General features: G+C 46.6%; 2 pseudogenes; one reads left to right on the plus strand and one right to left on the minus strand.

Annotated features, from left to right (window-relative positions):
• Positions 1-909: 909 nt before the first annotated feature.
• LOC147982577 (uncharacterized) lies at positions 910-1474 on the minus strand (annotated as a pseudogene).
• A 6681-nt stretch (positions 1475-8155) lies between these two features.
• Positions 8156-8694, plus strand: LOC147982578 (uncharacterized; annotated as a pseudogene).
• Positions 8695-18148: the final 9454 nt, after the last annotated feature.

An 18148-nucleotide genomic window follows, 5' to 3' on the forward strand; every position in this document is an offset into this window, starting at 1 on the left:
AGAAACAACTGTCGCTACACCTATCCAATTGATGAAGGGGCGCTGATAGCCTGGGCCTCATATCAAACAGACATCACAGCCAAACCTAAACATCTAAGACCTGAGATCCCAACCAGGACGCCTGTCGGGTATGGGGTACCTACCAGTCCGGCTCACTCCTCAACCAGGACGCCTGCCGGGGCAGCCACCTGCCATCAATCCATCTTCAGAGCTGTACTGTTGCATGTACCATGCCAGGTCTTTCTGCCATCGACATCACCACGACGCCCGACAGTGTCGTCCTCCTGCGCGAGTCCATCCTCCCATAACGAACTCTGAATCTGCACTGCGCTACGCCGTCAAGATCCGTCGCCATCAGTGTGTAGGATGAATCACCACTCCACCAAAGAATCCATCCTCTAGTCCCTCGATCACGTGTGTACCTCCAAGAATGACGCCCCCAAGGAAGGAACGACACCAGAGCGCCGCCATCATCCGATCATCCGATCTAGGGTTTCCCCCGAAGATAGCAGAGAGTGGCCTTGAACTTCTGCACGGCGATGCCTTCAAGAAGGGAACGACGTAGATAGCACCACCACCGCCGGCCTTAGCAGACGCCGAAGACAAGTTTTCACCCAGATCAGTTCGAAGGGATCCAACTCTCATGCACGGGCCGCCGTCACCATCAGTATCACCAGGTAGAACCCTAGAGCACCGGCAGATCAGCGAGCCGCCGGCACCACCGCATCCAGATCGCCGGCCATTGCGACCTCGATGATGCCTTCATGAAGGAAACGATGATAAGGGCATCGTCATCACCGGCTCCGGCCATCAACTGAAGACCAGGTTTTCACCCGGATCCGTCCCAAGAAATCCGCCCAATAACATGTGCATCATCTCGACCGCCTTCAAAGCCCCAGATCCAGCCACCTAGATCCGACGACTAACCGCAGCAACAGTGCCACCGTGGGATCCCTGGCGCACCGGCCACTGCCTGAGTGTGCCACCACTAGAGCCTAGGGGGAGGGCTCCCACCCATCCTCGCCAAGCCGCGAGAGCCACCAAGAAGATCCCGCGCGCTCGTCACCGTCTCTGATCTGAACCTCGCCGTCACAGATTTGCCTTGGACAGGGACTGCACCACGCCATGCCACTGCAGGAAGCCCTAGCTTCACCAGCCGCTACCCTCCAGGGCCTTCGCCCCGGGATCCAGACAAAACCTCACCGCTGCCACCGGCCAAGTTCCGCCACCGCCGACCGGCCACTGCGACCTCCGCCGCCATGCCGCCGACGGATCTGGGCGAGGATAGCCATCCTCCCCGAGGACAGACGACGCAGCCTCTTCACCGCGTACTCGCACGGGAAGCAACCGTGGCCGCGTCCTCACCACTCGCTGGATGCCGTGCACATGCCGCCTCGCCACCGGCGAAGGCCGCCGCCATGAGGAGACCTGCACGCAGCCGCCACACAGCTCGGCGTCGATCCATCTGCAGCCGCGCCAAGGGCCCACCGCCGTCAAGATCGTCGCCGCCGCACCGCCAGGATCCGCGCGCCCCGGCGCCTCCGCTCGGCCTGGCCGCTCCCGTAGGCCACGAACAAGAGGAGGGGAGAAGGCCCCTGCCGCCAGCCACCGTGGGGGGCTTTGCCCCGGCGGCTCTGGCTGGCGGCGGCGGGGAAGGGGAGGAGGGGGAGGGCTAGCGGCAGAGGTGGCGGCGCTGCCTGTGTCGCCCGCAGGAGGGGTGACGCGAGGGCTCAGATCTCTTATCTCATAGATGCCACCTTCCTACGATGGATAAGAAGACGGAGATGATGGTGTCTGGGAAGACGATAGGACGTATGGCTCACGTCGCCGCCACGGGCTTCATGCTCCTCATGGAGGACCTGACGGACTTTCATGCTGCCGGAGCCATTTCCGGTTGCCAGAGGGTTTACGACATTTTCGTGAAGCTCCAGAGCCGGGTCCGTGCCGATCTGTGACAGAAGGGCTACGTCGAGCTGGACGCTGGCTTCCTGGCCCAATACGCTGCGGTTGCTGAAGAGTTGAGGAACCTCATACTCACATGGGCAGCCCACGTCGACGAACAGCCGCCTGTTTTGTAGATTCGTCATCTTCCTCTACAGAACCCACATACAAGATTTGATCTGTCTATTTACGAGCTAATTTAGCTACAGTTTCGCTCTATACATGTTAGGTTGTTCGTTCGTGGGTATGTGTTGAACCTCTTAATTTATCTGAGTTACTGCATTTTCTTGTTTTATCTTGTATGTATTCTCGTCATGTGTGGGCTACATAAAGCTGCAGCCTCTTCATATGCTAGGCTTGGTTAGCTCGATGCAGATAAAGGTCGCCTTGCCGTCTACCGGGATCTCGACTTCTGCGCACAAGGAGGACGGCATCCAACATTCTTTTTCCGATTTTGTACCGAGTAAATCTCCCTCGGGCTCGGGGTAATATTGCACTCTGTTTCTTTCAGATTGAACTGGACCAGCTGGAGCCGTGTCCGGCCGGGTCTCTTTCGTGGATGAGTTTGGGCTCACGTCCGGCTAGGGGTTTTGATTTCACTGCTACATATATTTAGATCGGCTGAGATCGACCCTCCTATTTAGGTCGAGCTAGATCGATCCTCCTACCGAGCCGATCAATACCGTACCCTCAAAATCCACCGGAGTCTAGGGGAGGAGCAATGGCCGACAACGAGGGTTCTGCTCCGCAGCAGCATGCAGCGCTGGAGCCATCGTCATTGGACACGGCGATCCAGATTGACGTCCGAGGAACCGCGGAACAGGAATCCGAGCCGCCGGCCGAGACAGCCACCGGCAAGAAGCAACGGCTTCCCAACGTGGACATCAGTTACATCCTGGCCATGCCGACGGAGAAGCTGGATTACCCAGACATGCCCTCCTTCCTCTGCGAGGAAAACATGGCGGAGATCCTGGGAGTGACGGAGGAGTGGCTCGAGGTGCAAAGGCAGCTGTACAGGGAAGGCGTCTTCCGGTCCCAGAGGATCCACGACCACTTCGTGAAGTTCCAGGCCCAGGTCCGCCACGAGTGGCTTGAGAAGGGCTATGTCGAGATGGACGACGACTACTTCACCGGCAGGGCCGATTTCCAGGAAGAGGCCAGGGCAACGTGGGAAGAGACCATGCGCTTACTCGATCTATGAAGATTCGCGTGGCATGTAATTCAGTCATGGTGACCTATATTATTTACCAGTACTCCTTTCGTCCTAAAATTCTTGTCTTAGATTAATCTAGATACAAATGTATCTAATATTAAAATGTAATTTGATACATTCGTATTTAAACAAATCTAAGACACGAATTTTAAAACGGAGGGAGTACTATATATTACTGAACCATCCATGTTCGTCTATCAATCAATGTTATTAATTCAACAAACAAACTAACCAGTGTCAAGGAACGTACCCAGCCGCCGTCTCCAACATAGCCAACTGCCGCCTCCCCAAAACTAGGGTTCTTTGCCTCCCACCGGCGCGGGCGCCGGTCCGTACCATCTCCGGCGGCTTTAGGGCCATGGAGGCGGAGTGGATCTCGGCCCTTGCCGATGGGAGGGCTCCGTTTTCATATTGTTTTTTGAGTTTTATTACGGTATATGTACTACTCATGAAGGCGAGAAGGCGGCGGCTTTCTGAAGATGGAATAAAGGTCTCGCCATCTAGTCCCTGTTCTGGTGATGCGTATAGCATCATCGGTGGGCGTGTGGAGGTATGTCTCCGGAGGATCTGTCTTTGGTGGATTTTCTCGGATCTGTTCATCGGTCGGCTTCGTTCGTGTCTCTTCAGGTTGGATCCTTTTAATCTATACTCCTCATCCGCGGCGGTTTCTATTCTGGTGCGTTGGTTGTATGGGGCCTTACCACGACGACTCCCGGCTGTCTACTATAATAAGGTTTGCCCGGCTTCGGTGAGGGAGGGGCGATTGCAGCGGCGCGCTTTCGGCTCGCTTCAGTGTTTGTAGTCGTCGCTAGGTGGTCTACGGATCTGGATGTAATTTTTATTATTTCTAGTGTTCGTTGTACTTCCATGATTGAAGATAAATACATTGAAAGTTTTTCCGCAAAAAAATGTTATTAATTCGTAAAATATTGTGATCTATATTAACATCATGTTCCTGATTTATGTGGTAGAATTATTATTGTTGTTCCACGCCCTTGCGTAAGTTTTCATTATCTTGTTTTGTTTTAGTCAGAATATTTTTCATGTCCACAGGGGAATTGAAATTGCATAGCTCTAAGAATCTGGATTCATAAAAATTTGTACATTTGAATATCATAACGTACATAGTTGGCATGAAAACTCCGTGTGATGAATTTGACCACGACTTGTTCTATGCCTCCACCATCACGGAGGGTAATGGCGGGTACTCCATTTTTTAGTGTTATGGCCATGCCATGTGTCTCGCGTGTGGTGCATCATTACAGATATTGTACTAGCTGTTTTCTTATTTAGAGGAACAAAATATGCAAGGATGAATACTGAACCATCATCAATCTCTTGGTCTGGGAATGAAAACTCCGTGTGATGAATTCGACCACGACTTGCCGAGACAGAAACTGGCAAGAAGCAACGGCTTCCCGACATGTACATCAGTTACATCCTGGCCATGGCGACGGAGAAGCCGGAATACCCGGACATGCCCTCATACCTCTGGGAGGAAAACATGACGGAGATCCTGGGCGTGACGGAGGAGTGGCTCGAGGAGCAAAGGCAGCTGTACAGGGAAGGCGTCCTCCGGTCCTAGAGGATCCACGACCACTTCCTGAAGTTCCAGGTCCGGGTCCGCGACGAGTGGCTTCAGAAGGTCTATGTCGAGGTGGACGACGACTACTTCACTGGCAGGGCTGAGTTCCACCAAGAGGCCAAGGCAATGGGAAGAGATGAAGAAGAAGCGGGACCCGGAACTCACATTCAAAGATTACAGCAATGGGGAGCAGGCCTGGCGCTTCCTCGATCCATGAAAGATTCCTCTGGCTGGTCCATCTATCTATCTATACCAACTGAGTCAATTGCTGCAGCTAATTCTGTTATGGTGAGTTGGCGACCTATGTTATTTAGGACTATATTACTGAACCATCCATGTTCGTCTATGTATCTATGTTATTACTTCTCGCCGTTCCTTTATATAAGGTTTGTGATCTATGTTAACATCATGTCCGTGGGGTATTGAAATTGCATAACTATAAGAATTTGGATTAGTAAAACTTGCATTTTTGAATATTATATATTTTTGAATGTCATGGCTTAAATAGTTTCGAAATTCATTGTATGATCCTCAAGCAATAAAACAAGGGCCGATCAGTCCGCTCTTAGGGGACCAAAACACGATGATGAAGTTGAAAATACTGCACCTATAGACCAGGAAAATCAATGCGAGAAAACTGTATATACCTGATGAATCTTGAAGTAGCGAGGAAAATGATTTTAGCCTTGTTTGCAACCATTTACCGATATGGTATCTTAATACAATCCACCACTTAATTTATCGTGTGTGCGTGTTTCAACCTTCTTTTTCTGGGGGATTCTTGTTTCTCTTTTGAACAAAGGGAGATTGGGTGTCAGGTTCTTCGGTCATTTCAAGGTTCACCGGTGTTGACTGTGTCTTCGGGGCGCTGGTTCTTAGGGGTGCATGCACGGAGAATTTTTGGCTGTCATCAATAAGTTCAGACCGGCTCCGGTATGGGAGTGACGACATCGGCTTGTTCTGACGGCGGCAATGGTCGTCGAGTTGTCTCGCGATCTCGATGTAATTTCTATTACGTTTGGAGTGTTTTGTAGTTCTAATGAATCTTCACTATATATTTGAGTCCTTTTCACACACAAAATTAAGACATCAATATTGCTGTATCCATTTATTTATGCAAAATCAAAAATCTATGACTCGCCAGGACAAAAACGCCGAAGATGCTTACTGAAATGTGGCAACAAGTTGTATCGATTTATGATGTCCTATAAAGTAAGGGGTACTTCCTCCTTTCCGATTTAAAGAGCTCATCACAAAAAACATATATTTTCATTATATTAGGCTCGCTTTGAGTCCAACTGAGTTAAAGTGCTTTGAGTCTCACATCATATTTAATTCAGCGAAATGAGAGGGAGGGTATTAATGGTCATGCAAGCATCTTATTCTACATGCACTATGCAAGTCCAATTAAAGATAGTGTGCGCTTATTGTTTGTGTGAAATATTTTATTGGGCCGTTTTGTATCCATAAAATTCATGTCATCCACTTATCATCTACCTTTGTTGATGAGATTTTAGATTTTAGTCCTCTAAACAAGACCGGGAATGCTACAAGAGAAGAGAAGAATTCTAGGACATCCGCATCAAAGAAAATGCAGCGTGGGCGTGGCAGAAAGAAGACGCAGAGGTTTACTGAGATGCAACAACAACTCAATTGACATGCAGGGTCCAGCTCCTTGGGCATCGAAACATTCATTATTATAGATAAAAAAACACACATGGCACTTTCGTTTTGGCCGAAAAGAGTAAAGAAGAAGAGGAAAGAGAGATAGGTTGGTCCGGTTGGAGCCGTATCCGGTTGGGTTCCTTTGTGGTCAGACTCCTGCTTCCGTACGTCTGTGTAGGGCTTTTGACTGAGCCAGATCGATCCTCCTACCCAATCGACTAATACCTGCAAAATCCACCGGAGTAGAGGAGCAATGGCCGACAGGGATGATTCCGGCGAGGAGGTTGCTGCTCCTCGGCGGCATGCAGCGGTGGAGCCGTCGTCATTGGACACGGCGGGTGCAACCAGCAAGAAGCAACGGCTTTCCCATGAGTACGTGAGTTACATCCTGACCATGCCTATAGAGGAGTGGCTCGAGGAGAAGAGGCTGGCGTACAGGGAACGGGCGGGCCGCGACCAGAGGATCCACGCTGACTGGGTGCAGTTTCAGAACCGGGTCCGTGACGAGTTTCTTGAGAAGGGCTACGTGGAGGTGGACGACGACGACTTCACCAACATCGCCAGGATCGAGGAAGAGGCCAGGGCAAGGTGGGAAGAGCTTAAGAAGAAACCAGACCCGGGTCTCACATTATTCTCGGACTTAGCTGACGCCTATGAGAAGCAGGCGATGCTCTTCCTTGATCAGTGAAGAAACCCTACAATCAGAGTGCTTCAATCCGACTTTCTGAGATGATCGTCTTGTCTGCTTTCTTGGTCCATATCTCTATCTAGCTAGCGATCTACCTACATTAGTGTCTTGTGTTGGTTGCAGCTAAGTTATGTCCATCTATCATATCCATGGCACTGAACCATCCATAATCCATATATCAATTATATAAGAGTTATCTATGTCGCTGAACCATAATCCACGCATGTATCTATCTATGTTATCAGTACTCCAAAAGTAAGGTGTGTTTAGTGATCATTATCTGTTGGTCATGTGATTGTTGCCATTTATTCGTACCAGCTGGTTCCTCACGAATTGCGGTTAATTCTTTAATTTACACTGCATTTCAAGTTTGCAATGAGTGTTCTTAATTTAGTGCTTTGGTCTATCAAACAATAAAAAACATATTCTAGCGTAATACTCATGCGAAAAGTTTCGCGAAGGAATGACTTCCTGGTATTCTGTGCAAAATAACGAAATCGGTACTCCTAGTATAAAAAATGTTAGTATTCACATGTTTTGGTCTTGCAATTTTGCATTTTTTTTAGAATACCACGGATGTCATTCATTCCCGAAACTTTTCACATGAGGGCAAGCCAATGTATCTAAAAGGGGTTAATTATCCTTTTGCCCTCAGTGGTGTCCATGTACTCAGTTTTGCCCTCAGATGTGAATTGTGCTCAGTTTTGCCCCTAGTCCGTGCGCACCGACTCGTTCCGTGAACTCTGCCGTCTCTGTCAGGTCAACCTTTTGACTCGGCCCTTACAGGTGGGACCAGGCGGCAGAAACGACCAATTTTATTCAGACCGTTGCACGCATGGCTTGTGGGACCCAGTAGAGAGCCGTTGAGCAGAGAGCCGTTGGCGAGTGTGCTATATAAGCGGGCGACAGCGGCAGTGACCACGGCGACAGAGAGCACGGCAGTGACCACGGCGAGAGAGAGAGAGAGAGCACGGCGGCGGGAAGCTAGCTGTGGAGGGCGCGGCGGTGGGAAGCTAGCAGTGGAGGGTGCGGCGGCGTTGAGATCCCTTCGGCTCCGTGCTCCATGTCTTCCTCAAGCTCCGGCGCCACCTCGCGGATGCAGAGCCGGGCGCGTGTGGACATGCATGTCTTCGTCTGTCCATGGTGCCGGGCGGGCGTTGATCGGAGGGTTTCTCAGACACCGAGGAACCAGAATCGTCCGTTCTACGTGTGCAGTGAGAATGGGGTAAGAATCGGGGCAATTGCACCATTTTCATGATCGGGATCTTTGAGCAATGGGTTGATCTGTTTGGTGTTCATGCAGGTGACATGCTTCTTTCTTTGGGTCGATGCTCTGGCCAAAACTCTGATGAATGAACTGCAAGAAGAGCATGAAGAATGGTTGCGCATGCTGCCACGAACGGCAGTGGCCGCACCACGAGCTCCAGAAGAAGAGATGGAGGGCGAAGCACGCACTGACAGAGAGCTAGCTGTTGAGCTTAGGATGTTGAAGAAGAAGGTTAGGAAGGTTGAATACCAATACCCATTTGCAAATACTTTTGGGCATTTGTAGGTATGGTAATCGCACTGGTTGTAATGTTGAAAATGTATGGAAAGGCATGAATTATGGAGGAATTTGTAATCTTGAAATTGTTTGAGAAATCCACCTAGTTTAAATGTTGGTTAAAGTTGTTTGAATGTTGAAACAAAAAGAGAAGAAGTGACCAACATTTAAATATGTTGGAAAAAAAGAGAAGAAATTAGGAATTCAGAAACTTTTGATCAATGAAATGCAGCTCTCTGCTCTGCCTTTCTGTCCAAAAAAAAGGTTGCTCTTGGGCCAAATTCAGAGCGTAGAGCCAAGTGCAGGCTAGACTAATGGGCCAACTGCATTCAATTAGGCCCATTCGGGGGTTCTCTTGCGTATTTTTCTGTTTTCTATTCTGATTTAATTTAGGCAGTAAATCATACTGCTGGAACTTTTTGTGGAAGCTAATTGAATTATTCCGGAGCTAAACAATTAAGGTTAGAAATTTTTTGGAGCTGTTAATTAATCCAATTCAAATACACCGTGATTTAAATCAAAGACCAAAATGTCATGGAAAATCTGCCTCAGCTCTGGTAGAGGTTTACGCCAGGTGCCGAAATAAATGAACAATTTTTAAGGGCATTACATTGAGAAAAACATAATTTGTCTAAAAAGTTGAAGGGTGGAAAATGCACAAAAAATTGGTGCGGCTGGGGACTCGACCCCAGGACCGCGTGGGTTTGTGGTGTTTAGGGCTGCGCTGGTAACCGCTAGGACAGATGGCAAGACTTTGACATGGATAGGGAAGGAAGGTATACATAGTGAGATTGTGAATTTTTTTTAAAAAAAAATAGTGAGACCGTGAATGTTTGCACACGCGTGAGAGTGGTTTTCCATTGTTTTGCACTTAAATTTTGGAGGGTTGGAAGGTTGAAAATGTATGTTGCACTACCACATGATTTTGGTCAGAGTGGCACTTGGTTTAGGGTTACAGTGGCACTTGGTTTAGGATTTAAAGGGAATAAATTTGCATGTTAGTTCATGACTTTTTGTTTGAATGAAACAGAGGGCTTCTCACCCCCTTCGATTTTCATTAATGAAAACCATAAGTTCTCGAACTTCATGACTTGTTTAGGGAAGAAATGATATGTTTGGGCACTGACATTTTTTAACACACATAATAAAGCTTAATAACTTACATAAGATGGAACACACCGTACCATTGCAATAACTTAGATAAGTTCACGGACAGTTCACACACACATGACGAAACATGACATGACACGACACGACATAGAAAAGCAACAAAATAAAAAATGAAACATGACGAGCTTGACTCCCGGCTTGAACATCTTCATCTTGACCTTCTTCTTCCACCTTGGCCGCGCGCGCCCCTTCAACACCGTCTTCATCTTCACACCTCCTCCTCGTCGTCGAAGGGAAGGGAGTGCCTCTGGCCTGGAGCGGGGAAGATGCGCTCGTAGTTGGTGTAGATGTTGTAGACGGTGAAGAAGATGGCCTCGCAGCCGCACCAAAAGACTTGGCCGAGGAGCTCGCGCCCGTCAAACGGGTTGGTGAAGGTGACTGTGAGCAGTAGGAGGATGCCGCCGCGGTCACGAACCTCGTTGAGGGTGAACATCCTCGGCGAGCCCCATGGGAGGTGGGCATAGCCGGCTCTGAGGAAGGCGCGGGTGAGTTCGACGGAACCCCTCCACCTTGAAATAGCCCACACACGGAGCTCCCTCTCCAAGAGCACGCCCGGTGGGTAGCGCTGTTGGGGAACGTAGTAATTTCAAAAATTTCCTACGCACACGCAAGATCATGGTGATGCATAGCAACGAGAGGGGAGAGTGTTGTCCACGTACCCTCGTAGACCGAAAGCGGAAGCGTTATATCAACGCGGTTGATGTAGTCGTACGTCTTCACGATCCGACCGATCCAACCACCGAAACTACGGCACCTCCGAGTTCTAGCACACATTCAGCTCGATGACGATCCCCGGACTCCCATCCAGCAAAGTGTCGGGGAAGAGTTCCGTCAGCACGACGGCGTGGTGATGATATTGATGTTCTACCGTCGTAGGGCTTCGCCTAAGCACCGCTACAATATTATCGAGGATTATGGTGGAAGGGGGCATCGCACACGGCTAAGAGAACGATCATGAAGATAAACTTGTGTGTCTATGGGGTGCCCCCTGCCCCCGTATATAAAGGAGTGGAGGAGGGGAGGGCCGGCCCTCTCTATGGCGCGCCCTAGGGGAGTCCTACTCCCACCGGGAGTAGGATTCCCCCTTTCCTAGTCCAACTAGGAGTCCTTCCAAGTATTAGGAGTAGGAGACAAGGAAGGGGAAGAGGGAAGAGAAGGAAGGAGGGGGCGCAGCCCCTCCCCCTAGTCCAATTCCGACTAGGCCTTGGGGAGGGGCGCGGCCTGCCTCTCCCTCTCCCCTAAAGCCCAATAAGGCCCATATACTTCTTCTCCCGTATTCCCGTAACTCCCCGGTACTCCAAAAAATACCCGAACCACTCGGAACCTTTCCGATGTCCGAATATAGTCGTCCAATATATCGATCTTTACGTCTCGACCATTTCGAGACTCCTCGTCATGTCCCCGATCTCATCAGGGACTCCGAACTCCTTCGGTACATGAAAACTCATAAACTCATAATATAACTGTCATCGAAAACTTAAGCGTGCGGACCCTACGGGTTCGAGAACAATGTAGACATGACCGAGACACGTCTCCGGTCAATAACCAATAGCGGAACCTGGATGCTCATATTGGCTCCCACATATTCTACAAAGATCTTTATCGGTCAGACCGCATAACAACATACGTTGTTCCCTTTGTCATCGGTATGTTACTTGCCCGAGATTCGATCGTCGGTATCTCAATACCTAGTTCAATCTCGTTATCGGCAAGTCTCTTTACTCATTCCGTAATACATCATCTCGCAACTAACTCATTACTTGCAATGCTTGCAAGGCTTATGTGATGTGCATTACCGAGAGGGCCCAGAGATACCTCTCCGACAATCGGAGTGACAAATCCTAATCTCGAAATACGCCAACCCAACATGTACCTTTGGAGACACCTGTAGAGCACCTTTATAATCACCCAGTTACGTTATGACGTTTGGTAGCACACAAAGTGTTCCTCCGTCAAACGGGAGTTGCACAATCTCATAGTCATAGGGACATGTATAAGTCATGAAGAAAGCAATAGCAACATACTAAATGATCGGGTGCTAAGCTAATGGAATGGGTCATGTCAATCAGATCATTCACCAAATGATGTGATCCCGTCAATCAAATAACAACTCTTTGTCCATGGTTAGGAAACATAACCATCTTTGATTAACGAGCTAGTCAAGTAGAGGCATACTAGTGACACTTTGTTTGTCTATGTATTCACACATGTATTATGTTTCCGGTTATTACAATTATAGCATGAATAATAAACATTTATCATGAAATAAGGAAATAAATAATAACTTTATTATTGCCTCTAGGGCATATTTCCTTCAGTCTCCCACTTGCACTAGAATCAATAATCTAGATCACATCACCATGTGATTAACATCGATAGTTCACATCATCATGTGATTAACACCCATAGTTCACATCGCCATGTGACCAACACCCAAAGGGTTTACTAGATTCAGGAATCTAGTTCACATCGCTTATGTGATTAACACCCAAAGAGTACTAAGGTGTGATCATGTTTTGCTTGTGAGAGAAGTTTAGTCAACGGGTCTGCCATATTCAGATCCGTATGTATTTTACAAATTTTTATGTCAACAATGCTCTGCACGGAGCTACTATTAGCTAATTGCTCCCACTTTCAATATGTATCCAGATTGAGACTTAGAGTCATCTAGATCAGTGTCAAAATTTGCATCGACGTAACCCTTTACGACGAACCCTTTTTGTCACGTCCATAATTGAGAAACATATCCTTATTCCACTAAGGATAATTTTGACCGATGTCCAGTGATCTACTCCTAGATCACTATTGTACTCCCTTGCCAAAATCAGTGTAGGGTATACAATAGATCTGGTACACAGCATGGCATACTTTATAGAACCTATGGCCAAGGCATAGGGAATGACTTTCATTCTCCTTCTATCTTCTGTCGTGGTCATGTTTTGAGTCTTACTCAATTTCACACCTTGTAACACAGGCAAGAACTCTTTCTTTGACTGTTCCATTTTGAACTACTTCGAAATCTTGTCAAGGTATGTACTCATTGAAAAAACTTATCAAGCGTTTTGATCTATCTCTATAGATCTTAATGCTCAATATGTAAGTAGCTTCACCGAGGTCTTTCTTTGAAAAACTCCTTTCAAATACTCCTTTATGCTTTGTAGAATAATTCTACATTATTTCCGATCAACAATATGTCATTCACATATACTTATCAGAAATGCTGTAGTGCTCCCACTCACTTTCTTGTGAATACAGGCTTCACCGCAAGTCTGTATAAAACTATATGCTTTGATCAACTTATCAAGGTGTGTATTCCAACTCCGAGATGCTTGCACCAGTCCATAGATGAATCGCTGGAGCTTGCATATTTTGTTAGCACCTTTAGGATTGACAAAACCTTCTGGTTGCATCATATACAACTCTTCTTTAATAAATCCATTAAGGAATGCAGTTTTGTTTATCCATTTGCCAGATTTCATAAAATGCGGCAATTGCTAACATGATTCGGACAGACTTAAGCATAGATACGAGTGAGAAACTCTCATCGTAGTCAACACCTTTAAACTTGTCGAAAAAAATTGCGACAATTCTAGCTTTGTAGATATTAACACTACTATCAGCGTTCGTCTTCCTCTTGAAGATCCATTTATTTTCTATGGCTTGCCGATCAACGGGCAAGTCAACCAAAGTCTACACTTTGTTCTCATACATGGATCCCATCTCAGATTTCATGGCCTCAAGCCATTTTGCGGAATCTGGGCTCATCATCGCTTCCTCATAGTTCGCAAGTTCGTCATGGTCTAGTAACATGACTTCCAGAACAGGATTACCGTACCACTCTGGTGCGGATCTCACTCTGGTTTACCTACGAGATTCGGTAGTAACTTGATCTGAAGTTACATGATCATCATCATTAGCTTCCTCACTAATTGGTGTAGTAGTCACAAGAACAGATTTCTGTGATGAACTACTTTCCAATAAGGGAGATGGTACAATTACCTTATCAAGTTTTCTACTTTCCTCCCACTCACTTCTTTCGAGAGAAACTCCTTCTCTAGAAAGTATCCATTCTCAGCAACGAATGTCTTGCCTTCGGATCTGTGATAGAAGGTGTACCCAACAGTCTCCTTTGGGTATCCTATGAAGACATATTTCTCCGATTTGGGTTTGTGCTTATCAGGATGAAACTTTTTCATATAAGCATCACAACCCCAAACTTTAAGAAACGACAACTTTGGTTTCTTGCCAAACCACAGTTCAGATTGTGTCGTCTCAACGGACTTAGATGGTGCCCCTTTTTAACGTGAACGCAGCTGTCTTTAATGCATAACCTCAAAAACGATAGTGGTAAATTGGTAAGAAACATCATAGATTTGCACTATATCTAATAAAGTACGACTATGATGTTCGGACACACCATTATGCTGTGGTGTTCCAGGTGGCACGAATTTGTGAAACTATTCTACATTGTTTTAATTGAAGACCAAACTCGTAACTCAAATATTTGTCTCTGCGATCAGATCGTAGAAACCTTATTTTCTTGTCATGATGATTTTCCACTTCACTCTGAAATTCTTTGAACTTTTCAAATGTTTCAGACTTATGTTTCATCAAGTAGATATACCCATATCTGCTCAAATCATCTGTGAAGGTCAGAAAATAATGATACCCGCTGCAAGCCTTGATATTCATCGGACCACATACATCAGTATGTATGATATCCAACAAATCTGTTGCTTGCTCCATTGTTCCGGAGAACGGCGTTTTAGTCATCTTGCCCAAGAGACATGGTTCGCAAGCATCAAGTGATTCATAATCAAGTGATTCCAAAATCCCATCAGCATGGAGTTTCTTCATGCGCTTTACACCAATATGACCTAAACGGTAGTGCCACAAACAAGTTGCACTATCATTATTAACTTTGCATCTTTTGGCTTCAATATTATGAATATGTGTATCATTACAATCGAGATCCAACAAACCATTTTCGTCGGTGTGTACGACCATAGAAGGTTTTATTCATGTAAACAGAACAACAATTGTTCTCTAACTTAAATGAATAACCGTATTACAATAAACATGATCAAATCATATTTATGCTCAACGCAAACACCAAATAACACTTATTTAGGTTCAACATTAATCCCGAAAGTATAGGGAGTGTGCGATGATGATCATATCAATCTTGGAACCACTTCCAATACACATCGTCACTTCACCCTTAACTAGTCTCTGTTAATTCTGCAACTCCCGTTTCGAGTTACTAATCTTAGCAACTGAACTAGTACCAAATACTGAGGGGTTGCTATGAACACTAGTAAAGTACACATCAATAACATGTATATCAAATATACCTTTGTTTACTTTGCCATCCTTTCTTATCCACCAAATACTTGGGGTAGTTTCGCTTCCAGTGACCAATCCCTTTGCAGTAGAAGCACTTTGTCTCAGGCTTAGGACCAGACTTGGGTTTCTTCACTTGAGCAGCAACTTGCTTGCCGTTCTTCTTGAAGTTCCCCTTCTTCCTTTTGCCCTTTTCTTGAAACTAGTGGTCTTGTCTACCATCAACACTTGATGTTTTTCTTGATTTCTAGCTTCGTCGATTTTAGCATCACGAAGAGCTTGGGAATCGTTTCCGTTATCCCTTGCATACTATAGTTCATCACGAAGTTCTACTAACTTGGCGATGGTGACTAGAGAATTCTGTCAATCACTATCTTATCTGGAAGATTAACTCCCACTTGATTCAAGCGATTGTAGTACCCAGACAATCTGAGTACATGCTCACTGCTTGAGCGATTCTCCTCCATCTTGTAGCTATAGAACTTATTGGAGACTTCATATCTCTCAACTCGGGTATTTGCTTGAAATATTGACTTCAACTCCTGGAACATCTCATATGGTCCATGACGTTATTCTAAGCCGTTAAGCATGGTGCACTAAACTATCAAGTAGTCATCATATTGAGCTAGCCAAACGTTCATAACGTCTGCATCTGCTCCTGCAATAGGTCTGTCACCTAGCGGTGCATCAAGGACATAATTTTTTTGTGCAGCAATGAGGATAAACCTCATATCACGGATCCAATTCGCATCATTGCTACTAACATCTTTCAACATAGTTTTTCTCTAGGAACATATCAAAACAAACATAGGGAAGCAACAACGCGAGCTATTGATCTAGAACATAGATATGCTAATACTACCAGGACTAAGTTCATGATAAATTTAAGTTTAATTAATCATATTACTTAAGAACTCCCACTTAGATAGACATCCCTCTAATCATCTAAGTGATCACGTGATCCAAATCACCTAAACCATGTCCGATCATCACGTGAGATGGAGTAGTTTTCAATGGTGAACATCACTATGTTGATCATATCTACTATATGATTCACGCTCGACCTTTCGGTCTCTAGTGTTCCGAGGCCATATCTGCATATGCTAGGCTCGTCAAGTTTAACCTGAGTATTCCGCGTGTGCAAAACTGTCTTGCACCCGTTGTAGATGGACGTAGAGCTTATCACACCCGATCATCACGTGGTGTCTGGGCACGACGAAGTTTGGCAACGGTGCATACTCAGGGAGAGCACTTTTATCTTGAAATTTAGTGAGAGATCATCTTATAAAGCTACCGTCGAAATAAGCAAAATAAGGTGTATACAAGATAAACATCACATGCAATCAAAATATGTGATATGATATGGCCATGATCATTTTGTGCCTTTGATCTCCATCTCCAAAGTACTATCATGATCTCTATCGTCACCAGCATGACACCATGATCTCCATCATCTTGATCTATATCAATGTGTCGTCACGTGGACGTCTCGCCAACTATTTCTCTTGCAACTATTGCTATCGCATAGCGATAAAGTAAAGCAATTGTTTGGCGCTTGCATCTTATGCCATAGAGAGACGACCATAAGGCGTTTGCTAGTTGCCGATAACTTCCACAAAACATGATCATCTCATACAACAACTTATATCTCATCACGTCTTGACCATATCACATCACAACATGCCCTGCAAAAACAAGTTAGACGTCCTCTACTTTGTTTGTTGCAAGTTTTACGTGGCTGCTATGGGCTTAAGCAAGAACCAATCTTACCTACGCATCAAAACCACAACGATAGTTTGTCAAGTTGGTGCTGTTTTAACCTTCGCAAGGACCGGGCGTAGCCACACTCGGTTCAACTAAAGTTGGAGAAACTGACACCCGCTAGTCACCTGTGTGCATAGCACGGCGGTAAAACCAGTCTCGTGTAAGCGTACGCGTAATGTCGGTCCGGGCCGCTTCATCCAACAATACCGCCGAACCAAAGTGTGACATGCTGGTAAGCAGTATGACTTATATCGCCCACAACTCACTTGTGTTCTACTCGTGCATATAACATCAACACATAAAACCTAGGCTCTGATACCACTGTTGGGGAACGTAGTAATTTCAAAAATTTCCTACGCACACGCAAGATCATGGTGATGCATAGCAACGAGAGGGGAGAGTGTTGTCCACGTACCCTCGTAGACCGAAAGCGGAAGCGTTATATCAACGCGGTTGATGTAGTCGTACGTCTTCACGATCCGACCAATCCAAGCACCGAAACTACGGCATCTCTGAGTTCTAGCACACGTTCAGCTCGATGACGATCCCTGGACTCCGATCCAGCAAAGTGTCGGGGAAGACTTCCGTCAGCACAATGGCGTGGTGACGATCTTGATGTTCTACCGTCGCAGGGCTTCGCCTAAGCACCGCTACAATATTATCGAGGATTATGGTGGAAGGGGGGCATCGCACACGGCTAAGAGAACGATCATGAAGATCAACTTGTGTGTCTATGGGGTGCCCCCTGCCCCCGTGTATAAAGGAGTGGAGGAGGGGAGGGCCGCCCTCTCTATGGCGCGCCCTAGGGGAGTCCTACTCCCATCAGGAGTAGGATTCCCCCTTTCCTAGTCCAACTAGGAGTCCTTCCAAGTATTAGGAGTAGGAGACAAGGAAGGGGAAGAGGGAAGAGAAGGAAGGAGGGGGCGCAGCCCCTCCCCCTAGTCCAATTCCGACTAGGCCTTGGGGAGGGGCGCGGCCTGCCTCTCCCTCTCCCCTAAAGCCCAATAAGGCCCATATACTTCTTCTCCCGTATTCCCATAACTCCCCGGTACTCCGAAAAATACCCGAACCACTCGGAACCTTTCCGATGTCCGAATATAGTCGTCCAATATATCGATCTTTACGTCTCGACCATTTCGAGACTCCTCGGCATGTCCCCGACCTCATCCGGGACCCCGAACTCCTTCGGTACATCAAAACTCATAAACTCATAATATAACTGTCATCGAAACCTTA

This window comes from Triticum urartu, chromosome 3A (assembly GCF_056163025.1).
Source record: "Triticum urartu cultivar PI428250 chromosome 3A, HENAU_Tu73, whole genome shotgun sequence".
Taxonomy (NCBI): domain Eukaryota; kingdom Viridiplantae; phylum Streptophyta; class Magnoliopsida; order Poales; family Poaceae; genus Triticum; species Triticum urartu.